Below are 10,645 nucleotides of genomic sequence, written 5' to 3' on the forward strand. Positions count from 1 at the left end.
TTGGTTTTTGATTTAATTTATTCGATTTTACATAATATATTTTTTCTTTGGGTATGTAGTATTGGTTAAGTCCTACTTGCGTGGTTAAGCACGCTTTCGGAACCCAAACTTTACTTGATTGTTTGTGTTGGGTTATTAACGATTTAAATGTTTTATTTGAACTTGACTTGTAGTCAAGTCCGATTTTATTGTAAATTACTTTTTGATTATTTAAAATTAGATCTAAATTCTTAGATTTTGTTGTAAATTTTTCTAAGAAATCTTTTAATTTGTTAATTTCTATTTTTAGTGATAAATTTTCCTCCTCAAGTGTTAGGTCTTGAGTTGGATTTGAATTTATGATTTGTTCCTTGAGATTTTGATTCTATTCAAGGAGCAATTTGTTTTCATTTTCTATTGTAATTAATTTTCTATTCAAATTAAAGTATACCTCTTCGGGACCTTCGGAAACGAGTACCGACTCGTGGCTTGACTCGGATTCGAACCCGTCTTCCAATTCATCCTCCGACTCTACTTCGAGGGCCATCAATGCGAGGTGACTTTGGTGCTTCTGGTCTTCGACCTCCAATTCTTCTGATGAAGAGTCGTCCCAGGTTGCTTTGAGAGCTTTCTTCTTGGATGTCTTCATCTTGTCGCTCTTCAGCCTCAGACACTCTTTCTTGTAGTGACCCTTCTTGTTGCACCCGAAGTAGGTCACATTCCTAGGTTTGGTTGGGGAGTTGATCTTTTGCAGGTCCTTCTTGTTGAAGTTCTTCTTCCTCCTGATGAACATCTTCCTTACCAGGTTCACCAGGTATTCTTCGTCTTCAGAATCCTGGTCAGACTTATCTTCATGTTCAGACTTGGTTTTCATTCTTTCCTTGGAGAAACCTGCAAATAAGGCAATATCTTTCTCAGTCCCAGCGTTAGTTTGCTCATGTAATTCGATCAGCTTGTCCCATAACTCTTTTACATTTTGATACGGTCCTACCCGGTTCAACTCTTCCTTCGTCAGTCCGCTTTGTTGCGTGTTGAGTGTTTGGAAGACCATTGATGATTTTTTCTTCATGTCCGGAGTCCACTATTTCGAGTCTAGTGGAATTGCGGAGTTGTCGACCGGCACCTTGTAGCCTCTAGTGACACTAAACCATTGGTCGAAATCTGTCTTCAGGTAGACCTCCATCCTCTTCTTCCAGTACAGAAAATCATCCCTGTTGAATAAGGGAGGACGTACTGTGCTGAAGCTTTCAATTTGAGACATGATTATCCTGCACACAAGTAAAAAATAGACAAGAAGTCCCAAGACTTGGTCTTGGATTAGTAGTGCGGGATAAGATAAAAATAATTTAAAAATTGAATTAGTGTTGCACCAATTCAGATTGATTGCGATGAAAAAAATTTCTTTTCCTAAACAACCTATTGTATTCTTTAGAAGTTAAATTAGGAATCACAAATGGAACTTAACATTATTGATTCCAAATTTAACTTATCTGTTCTTAATGGTTTAGATTTGGATCGCGAGCGAAACTTAACACTATTGATCCAAAGCAACCTATGTTATAAATTCAATTAAATATTAATTTCCAAAATTGGCTTCAAGGACTGCATGGCGAGGCACATGGTCTTCTTGGGTATGGGAGCATCCACCACCGCCTAGACAAAGCCTTTTAAGGAAAGTTAATATTTAATTTCCTTATATAACTCTAGGTTTAACCAAAAGGAACAATCGAATCACAAATTCGATAAATAAAAAACACAAACTAGAATAACAAATTCGAAAAACTAGAATCTAATGCCTCTTGTGTTTAGAATTATTACAAAGAAAAATAACTAGCATGATGCGGAAAACAATTACTAGTTATACCTTTTCTTTGTATGCTAATAACCTCGAGATCTTCTGCCGTATTCCTCACCTCGCCTTGGACGTCGTGTGGATGACGATCCTCCAAGATGAACACCACCCAAAAGCCTTCTTCCTCCTTCTCTAAAATCCGGCCACCACCACAAGAGAACAAAAGAGAGCAAGGGGAAAAAGAGAGGGAGAGGGTCGGCCACAAGAGGAAGCACCAACTTGAGAATAAGAATTGATAATACAAGAGGCATCCTCTCCCCTTCTTTTATATTACTTGCCCAAGACAAATAAGGAAAGACTTTTTACAAAAATTAAAATCTTCCTCTTATTTTTTCTTTTCCCTTTTTATTTTTCCTTTTCCTTTCCCTTGATTGATTCAATCATTAATTATGGATTAATTGGTCGGCCCCTTGCTTGGGCACCAAGCAAGGGTGGCCGGCCACATCATCAAGGAGAAAAATAACTTTTATAAAATTTTATAAAAGAAGATATCCTCTTATAAAATTTTACAAACTCTCTTTCCTATTGTGGATGTTAAAAAAGGAAAGTTTTAAAAATTAAAACCATGTTTTAAAATTTAAAACTTCTCTTCTAAAATTTTCTTTTTTAACATGGTTACAAAAATAGAAAGTTTCAAATTTAAAACTTCTCTTCTTTTTTTCTAAAAACAATGAGGATGGTTAAAAAATGAAAGTTTTCAAAACTTTTAAACTTTCTTTTAAACCATGTGGCTTAATTCAAATAAGGAAAATTTTATATTTTAAAATCTCTCTTTTAAAACTTGTAGATATCTACAAAGAGAAGATTTAAAAAATTCAAAACAACTCTCCTATTTTGAATTATTGTGGTCGACCCTTCCTTTTCTTGGGCACCAATCATAGGGTCGGCCCTCTTGAGGAGATGGTGGCCGGCCCTTGGCTTAGTCACCAAGCCTTGGGCCGGCCCTCTTCTTGGATACCATAATGAGCTTTTATTTAGATGGACTTGAGGCATTAATGAGGCTACGACAGGGACCTAGAAGAAAAATTAGTTTTGGCCTTCCGATGAGCTTAAGTATCCCGTGTTCGCCCCAAACACACAACTCAAGTTCATCAATAATAACTCATTCCACTAGAGAGTTATTATTGCATTACCGTACCAATCCCAAATTACATTATGAGCTCCTTCTTATCATGAGTGTGTTAGTCTCCCTGTGTTTAAGATATCGAATGTCCATTAATTTAATTGAGTTACTAACAACTCACTTTAATTAATGTCTTAGTCCAAGAGTAGTACCACTCAATTTTATTGTCATGTTGGACTAAGTCCACCTGCAGGATTTAACATGACAAACCTTATGAGCTCCTCTTGAGGACATTCTCAACCTAGAGAACTAGGACACAGTTTCCTTCTATAATCAACAACACACACTATAAGTAATATCATTTCCCAACTTATCGGGCCTATTGATTTATCAAGCTAAATCTCACCTTTTGATAAGTTAAAGAAATAAATACTAAATATATATGCTTGTTATTATATTAGGATTAAGAGCACACACTTCCATAATAACTAAGATCTAGTTCTTTTATTAAGTCAGTATAAAAAGAACTTACCTAAAATAGTCCTACTCGATACACTTAGAGTGTACTAGTGTAATTTATTAGTCAAGATAAACTAATATCTAATTACACTACGATTATTCCAATGGTTTGTTCCTTTCCATCTTAGTCGTGAGCAACTGTTTATAATTTATAAAGAACTGATAACATGATCTTCTGTGTGTGACACCATACACCATGTTATCTACAATATAAATTAATTGAACAACTACAATTAACAAATAAAATGTAGACATTTGACCAATGTGATTCTTCTATTTCAAAAATAAATGTTTACAAAAGCTAGGCTTTTAGTATACACTCTAACACTGATACCACTTGTTGGATCGATGAGTTTCGCTAGAGGGGGTCGGGATGAATAGCGATTTAAAAATTTAGAAAGAGTACGCAGCGGAAAAGAAAGAACAACGCTAACACAAGTTATTTTACTTGGTTCGGAGCCTTCGGCGACTCCTACTCCAAGGCCCGCATGCAAGGGTGCTTTCGATTGGCAATCCACTAGCAATTCGAAATAAATGTTACAATTAAAATACAAGTGCTTTAAAATAATACCGACAATAATACTGAAACAAAAAAACAGAACTTCGTCGGAGAATCTTCGTAGCGTCGTAAGAGCACAGGAGAACAGATCGTAAGTTGATGTGTTGTTTCTTTGCTTCAGCCTTCACCCTCCTTATATAGGAGGTTCGGGGTGCCCTGATCCCTTCAGGGCGCCCTGAATGTGACGTAGCCGAGTCAGTCAGTGATCTCCACGTGGCGGAGCGACGTTATGGATAAAACTTGCCTCCAGGTGCCCGGACCCTTGTTTTCCAACAGCTTCCTTCCTACAAGAAAACGTTAGTCCGAGACAATGTAAATTATATATCCTGTAAGACAAAGTGTTAGCACAATTTATAATAAAATAAAATAGTAATTAGATTCCGTCTCCTCGAGACCGGAATCTAGTCACGATCTCTACTTAGATATCCAAAATGGATCTAAGTCGGATCGACACCTAGTATTCCCTTCCCGGGAACGCGTCCTCACAGTCACTCCCCTCCAGTGACTTACCTTCACTTACCTGCCAGACGTCCGGTTAGCCCTTCGATCTGTCTGGACTTCGTGCCAACTATCCGGTCAGCCCGTCGACCTAGCTGGACTTCGTGCTAAATGTCTGGTCAGCCCGTCGACCCATTTGGACTTCATGCCAACTATTCGATCGGCCCATCGACCTAGTTGGATTTCGTGCAAGACATCAGGTCAGCCCGTCGACCTGTCTGGGCTTCTCCTGTACACTTGGTCAGAGTGTTAGATAACAATGAAACTAACTTAACCTATTTTGTCATTCATCAAAACTTGAGTTAGACCGTTAGTGCTAATCGCACCAATATAATTCACTTATGCTTATGACATTTTGATGAGTTATGAAATGTATCAATTTTTAGTGATCATAGGTCAACTATGTGGAAAGTAAATGTTTAACTAATGGACATCTTTTCCATAGATCATAATTTGACATTTTAAATGTTTTAAAAATAACTCTATGTTTTATTTACTGTGATATAGATATTTTGAAACATATGAAGTCAAAACAAGTTTTTAAATTGATACAAACTTAAGTGATTTTTAAGGTGTTTGAGTTTTTATCAAAACTCCAAAAATATGATGAAGTTTTATGAAAATATTTTTTCCCTTATTAAAGAACATTATAAGAAATATGTGTTCAAAATTTCATTATTTTTTGAATTTTCTAAAAAAATTTATGCATTTCTGAAGTTGGCTTCAGAATGTTCAAATTTGGATTGGTTTGTGCCATTCGATTACAACAGCTATCAGTCGACTGACAGCTATTTTCCAGCACTTTCAGAAGCTAGTTTGGGGCATTTTTAAGTCCACATTGATACCTTGGTATCTATACTTGTTTGGTACAATTTTTTATGGTGTCAAAGGGGGAGAAATGGGAAGGTTTAAGTTAGAAACCTAATTGTGTGTAAAACTTTGAAAATTAAGGTTGAGAACATATGTTAAGAGGGAGGTTGGGTTTTATGCTTCATGTTTACATATTGCTTGTAATTTTCAAAGTTATTATTTGTGCTTAACATAAACATATTGTTACACATCAAAAAGGGGAGATTGTTGGTGCAATCGACCCAAGTTTGATCGATATGATCATGGTTTTGATGTGTGTGTCAAAGAGTTTAAGTTAGACTTTCATATTATTTTGATATATGTTTGAGTCATGCAGAACTGGGTGAAACACACATAAGGAGCTTGGTGCGGCTAAGCTTGGAAAGCTCATCCTACGGCTTGGGTCCATGAGATCGGTGAAGGATAGTGCATCCGAGAAACCGTGGACGAGGAGCAACAGAGTGAAGCCAAAGGAAGTGGGCTTCAAAGCAACATGAAGGATGGCACGGAGAGGAGCCGCGGGCTCGGGTGCATCTGAGGGACGAAGGTCGAGGAAGAGGACTTCAAGGGTGACTCCGGAGAGGATGAGTGTGAGTGTGTAATCGGGATCAGTCGACTGCTGAAATTTGCAGTCGATTGGTCTAGTCGACTATGCAGTCGATTGGGAGCGAACAGAAGCATTCTGTTCGCTCAACCAACAGTGACCATTCGACTGATACTTTTACCAGTCGATTGGTAAGTAGTCGTTGGCACTGAGAAGTAGTCGTTGGCTACCTCCAACGGTAGCACCAGTCGACTGATGGAAGTGTCAGTCGACTGTTGTTGAGATAAGTTGATTTGTTGATCAACTCTTTTCACTTATTTATAGGAAGCTTTGGGGCATGAAGGAGGTTACTCATGCTATTTGAATAACTCTTGAGTCATTGTCCAAAGCTTCCAAGTCCACTCTTCCTCTCCAAACCTAAGTTCTATCTTGTAAGAGGAAGAGAGCTTTGTGAGAGGTTGTACTCCACCGAGAAGGAGTAAGATCTAGCCAGAGATTGCCGGGGACTGATCCACCGAAGGATCAAGGGTTCGTCCACCTCAAGGACACGACGTGGAGTAGGAGCAAGCAATCTCTGAACCACGTAAAAGATTTGTGTTAGCGTTTGTGTTCCTTCTTGTTTGTTTTCTTTGTTTTAGTATATTCCACTTGCGACTAACGTCTTGTAGAGAAGCGATTGAAGTTGGGGGTGACCTAGCTATCCAATCCCCCTTCTAGCCGACCACCGATCCCCTACAGTGTTGCACCAACTTTGAGTAAAAACCGAACAAGAAATAATTATCTAAAAAGGTAAATTTTACCAATTCAAATAGGATACATAAAAATAGAAATTTGAAAAAGAATTAAAATTGTTCCCCTGGCTTGATTAGTAGTTGCACCAATTCAAAGCAGAATCTGCTCTGATATCACTTGTTGGATCGAGATACACATGAGAAGGGGGTAAATCATGTAGTTTTCAAAAACTCATTCATTTTGGTTTTATAAAATCAAGTGCTCAGCAGAAAATTAAGTAAGAAAGCGAAATAGAAAAACAAGAAAAAAACACACGTTCGGTTTTACTTGGTTCGAAACCTTCGGTGATTCCTACTCTAAGACCCAAGTCTCGTGAATCTATCGATAGGTAATTCACTAAAAAACTTCTTCAAGAACTGCAAAAGAGGGGATCAAGTACAAAGATAGTCGGAGAAGTGTAGCACGCTACACTTCCCGTTTACAGAAATTAAGTACAGTAATTAACTTTGTTACCAAACACTATTTGTAGTCGATCGGCTCAAACTCGGTGTTTGGAAGGCTTTTCGATGGTAGTTGGGCGTAGTAGAGTCGTAGCAGGGTAGCAACAGCAAGCCGGAGCAGTCAGAAAGCCAATTGGACGCGTAGAAGTTCATATTGAAGTTGTGTTCAATGGCTTGGGCGAGCACTTGTTTTATTGAGCATGGAAGGTGACTTCCATAACCTTGAAGGTGCCTCCAATGTGTGAAATTTGATCCCAAATAGCTCGCTCTTTATCTGCGATGAAGTCTAAAATTTATTCATGGGAAGGCGCCTTCCATAGCATCGAAGGTGCCTTCCTGAATACTATGAAGACGTCTTCCAATGCTTGAAGGAATCTCAGCTACTGTTCACTCAAGGCCTTTTTACTTATTTTTCCCTACAAGCTAAGTTAGTCCAAAATAATAATAATCTAACCTGCAAAACAAAATTAGTATAATAATAATATGATTAATTTATGACTTGGACCCTATCTTCCAAACCAGGATCTAATCAGGATCTCAATTCAGATTTCCGAAATGAACCTAAATTGGACCAACGTTTATTGCCCCCTGAACCAGGACACATCCTCACTTAGTCACTCTCCTCCAGTAACTTACCTTTACTAACCGTATGCCAAGTTACCTCCTTGACGTCAATCTGACCCGCCAAGTCTTCTTGCCAAAATCGCACATCCAGACTTCGCCACTCAGGAATCGCACATCCCGATCTCTTGCCGGAATTACACATCCGAACTTCACCACACGGGAATCAAACATCCCTACTAAACTTCCAACATAGTATTAGGTCTTCTTGACTCATTAAGTTAGTCAACCCTACACACTTGATAACAAGGTTAGATTACAATAACACATAACTTAACTCACTTGTTATTCATCAAAACCTGAGTTAAATTGTTATTACAAATTGTACCAACAGAAAGATGTTATCAAGTGTGCTAACTTAGAGAAAAATGATTGTTTGTCATTGATATATGAATTGCAACACAAGTGGGTGCCAGCATATTTTAGCCGTGTATTTTGTGCTTAAATGTCAAGTAGTCAGAGATCTAAAGGCTCATATTCATTTTTCAATAGATATATCTTAAATACAAACTCATTAATGGATTTCATCACCCGTTTCAATAGGGAATTGAGATACTAAAGAAAATGAGTTAGTTACTAAGCATATTGATATAAATGAGCATCCTAGATTAAGACAAACTGGACAATGAAAACTCAAATGGTTAGGTTGTACATGAAAAAGAAATGTGTGGAGTTTCAAAGTGAAATGAATGAGAGTCATGATTATTATGTGCAACAAACATCTATAGGAGTTGAGTTAGTGGTTTACCATGTGATGAATTTTCAAAGTTATTCTTCCTCCAAACCAAAGGTCCTCACGCATGACAAACAAAGGAACTACATATCCTCTAATTGTAGGAAATTTGAGTTAGATGGAACTTCATGCAGGCATATGTTAGTTTTTTTCGTATCAACTAAGTGTTTCATTTGTCTGATAAATATATACTCAAATGATGAACACAAGATGCAAAGGTTGGAGCAATATATGATTTGGAAGAGCAAAATTTCATTGATGATCTAGAAATGTTTTTGATGTCAAGATACTCTAGGTTATCCTATAAAGCTTCAGTATTAATTGATGATTCATCTTTGACTAATGAGGGGATAAACTTCCTGGATTAACAATTTGATTGTATCTATAATAAAATTCAAGAGATAAACAATAGTAGAAATGTGGCAAAGAAAGTCAAAGGAAAAAATTCATAGATGGGGCCCCTGTTATTTTTTATCCTTCTTCAGTAAGAATAAAGGGATATGGGAAGAAATTGAAATCATCAAAGAAGAAATCAACCTCAAAATCCCGACTTTATTGTAGATGCGAGCATCGAGGTATATCACATGACAAATGCAATTGCCCAATTTTATAACAAGAGTATGTGTCAATTAATTCTGTATTGGTATTATATTTTGCAAACCAGTTAATTTTATTAAATTTTATAAATGTGATTATGTGTCGATTACCAGATCAACTATAGATAATCATCATAACAACAATGATGACACATATGAAGAAGATTTGACATCTATAACTAGTAATATCATAGTTTCATTTTATTAAATTATAATGGTTGAATAAAGAATTGAAGTTAATAATTATCTTTATTGTTGCAGGTTCTAATAACATGCGCTTGGATGAATGAAGGTTAAGCAAACAATCATGACTTGTGGGAGTTGTATTGGTCGAGTTCCCACATATTACTCTATTATACTAGAGTCTATATATTTACTACGGAGATGCCCCGAGTAGTGTTTATGGTCAATGAGACTATGTTCAGTTAACTATAGTGTCATTTACCAAAGTTGGAATTAGTTCCTAATATCAATTACCTAAGTTGTTTAGGTAATTATTTATGAACTTTTTATGCAATTAATGTCATTTGTTTCGTTGTTTGATCTCGATGGTTCTTTTGAATATTTGTTCTTTGGTTGTAGTTATGTTTACTATTTAAATATTTTCAGTTTGTATATGGCTGTGAACCACGTTATAGCAACTATAATTTCGTAATTATTACAACCTCAAACTTATGTTGTAGCAATTGTAGAACTATAGTTGCTACAACATGTTTGTGCAAGGTTGCGAATCACATTGTAACAGCTACAGTTTCGTAGTTTCTACAACCTCAAACTTGTATTGTAGTAGCTACGAAATTGTAATTGTTATAACGTGTTTGTACAAAGTTGTGAATTATGTTGTAGTAGCTACAGTTTCATAGTTACTACAGTCTTAAACTTGTGTTGTAGCAGCTATAGACCCGTAGCTACTACAATGTGTTTGTACAAGGCTAAAAACCATGTTGTAGTAATGATGATTTCTTATAGCTACTACAACCTCAAACTTATGTTGTAGTAGCTATGGACCTATAGCTGCTACAATGTATTTGTGCAAGGCTAAGAACCACGTTGTAGCAGTTATGGTTTCGTAGCTGCTACAACCTCATACTTGTGTTGTAGCAGCTACAGACCCGTAGCTGATATAATATATTTGCACAAGGCTAAGATAGATTAACCCAATGTTCAATATTAAAAGTAAAAATTATAAGGCATACAAAAGAAGGAAAATAGTCATTATAACCTAAAGCAAAAGAAAGATCAACAAAATGATCCTAAGGCCTTTTTAGCAGATTGATGACCGTTTTAGAGTTGCATTAACCTCTGTCACTTGGTTATTAAACTTGTCAAGTGTGGCATGAGTCTTTTCTATTGGATGTAATCTGGAGGGTCCATGTGACTATGTGTTTTGATATTTTGGGCAAAGAGTTTAAGTTAGGTTTACCCTTGTATTTGATATGTGTATGTGAGTATGCAGATTTACAGGATACACATATGACTCAGCTTGATAGCTTCGAGTCTGGTGAAGGATGAAGCATCCGAGGGACCGTGGATAAGATAGCAAGGACAAGAGCTAAGGGAAGCGACTTCAAGACATACACGAAGGTTGGCATTGGGACAA

The sequence above is a fragment of the Zingiber officinale genome, chromosome 8B, assembly GCF_018446385.1.
Source record: "Zingiber officinale cultivar Zhangliang chromosome 8B, Zo_v1.1, whole genome shotgun sequence".
Classification (NCBI taxonomy): domain Eukaryota; kingdom Viridiplantae; phylum Streptophyta; class Magnoliopsida; order Zingiberales; family Zingiberaceae; genus Zingiber; species Zingiber officinale.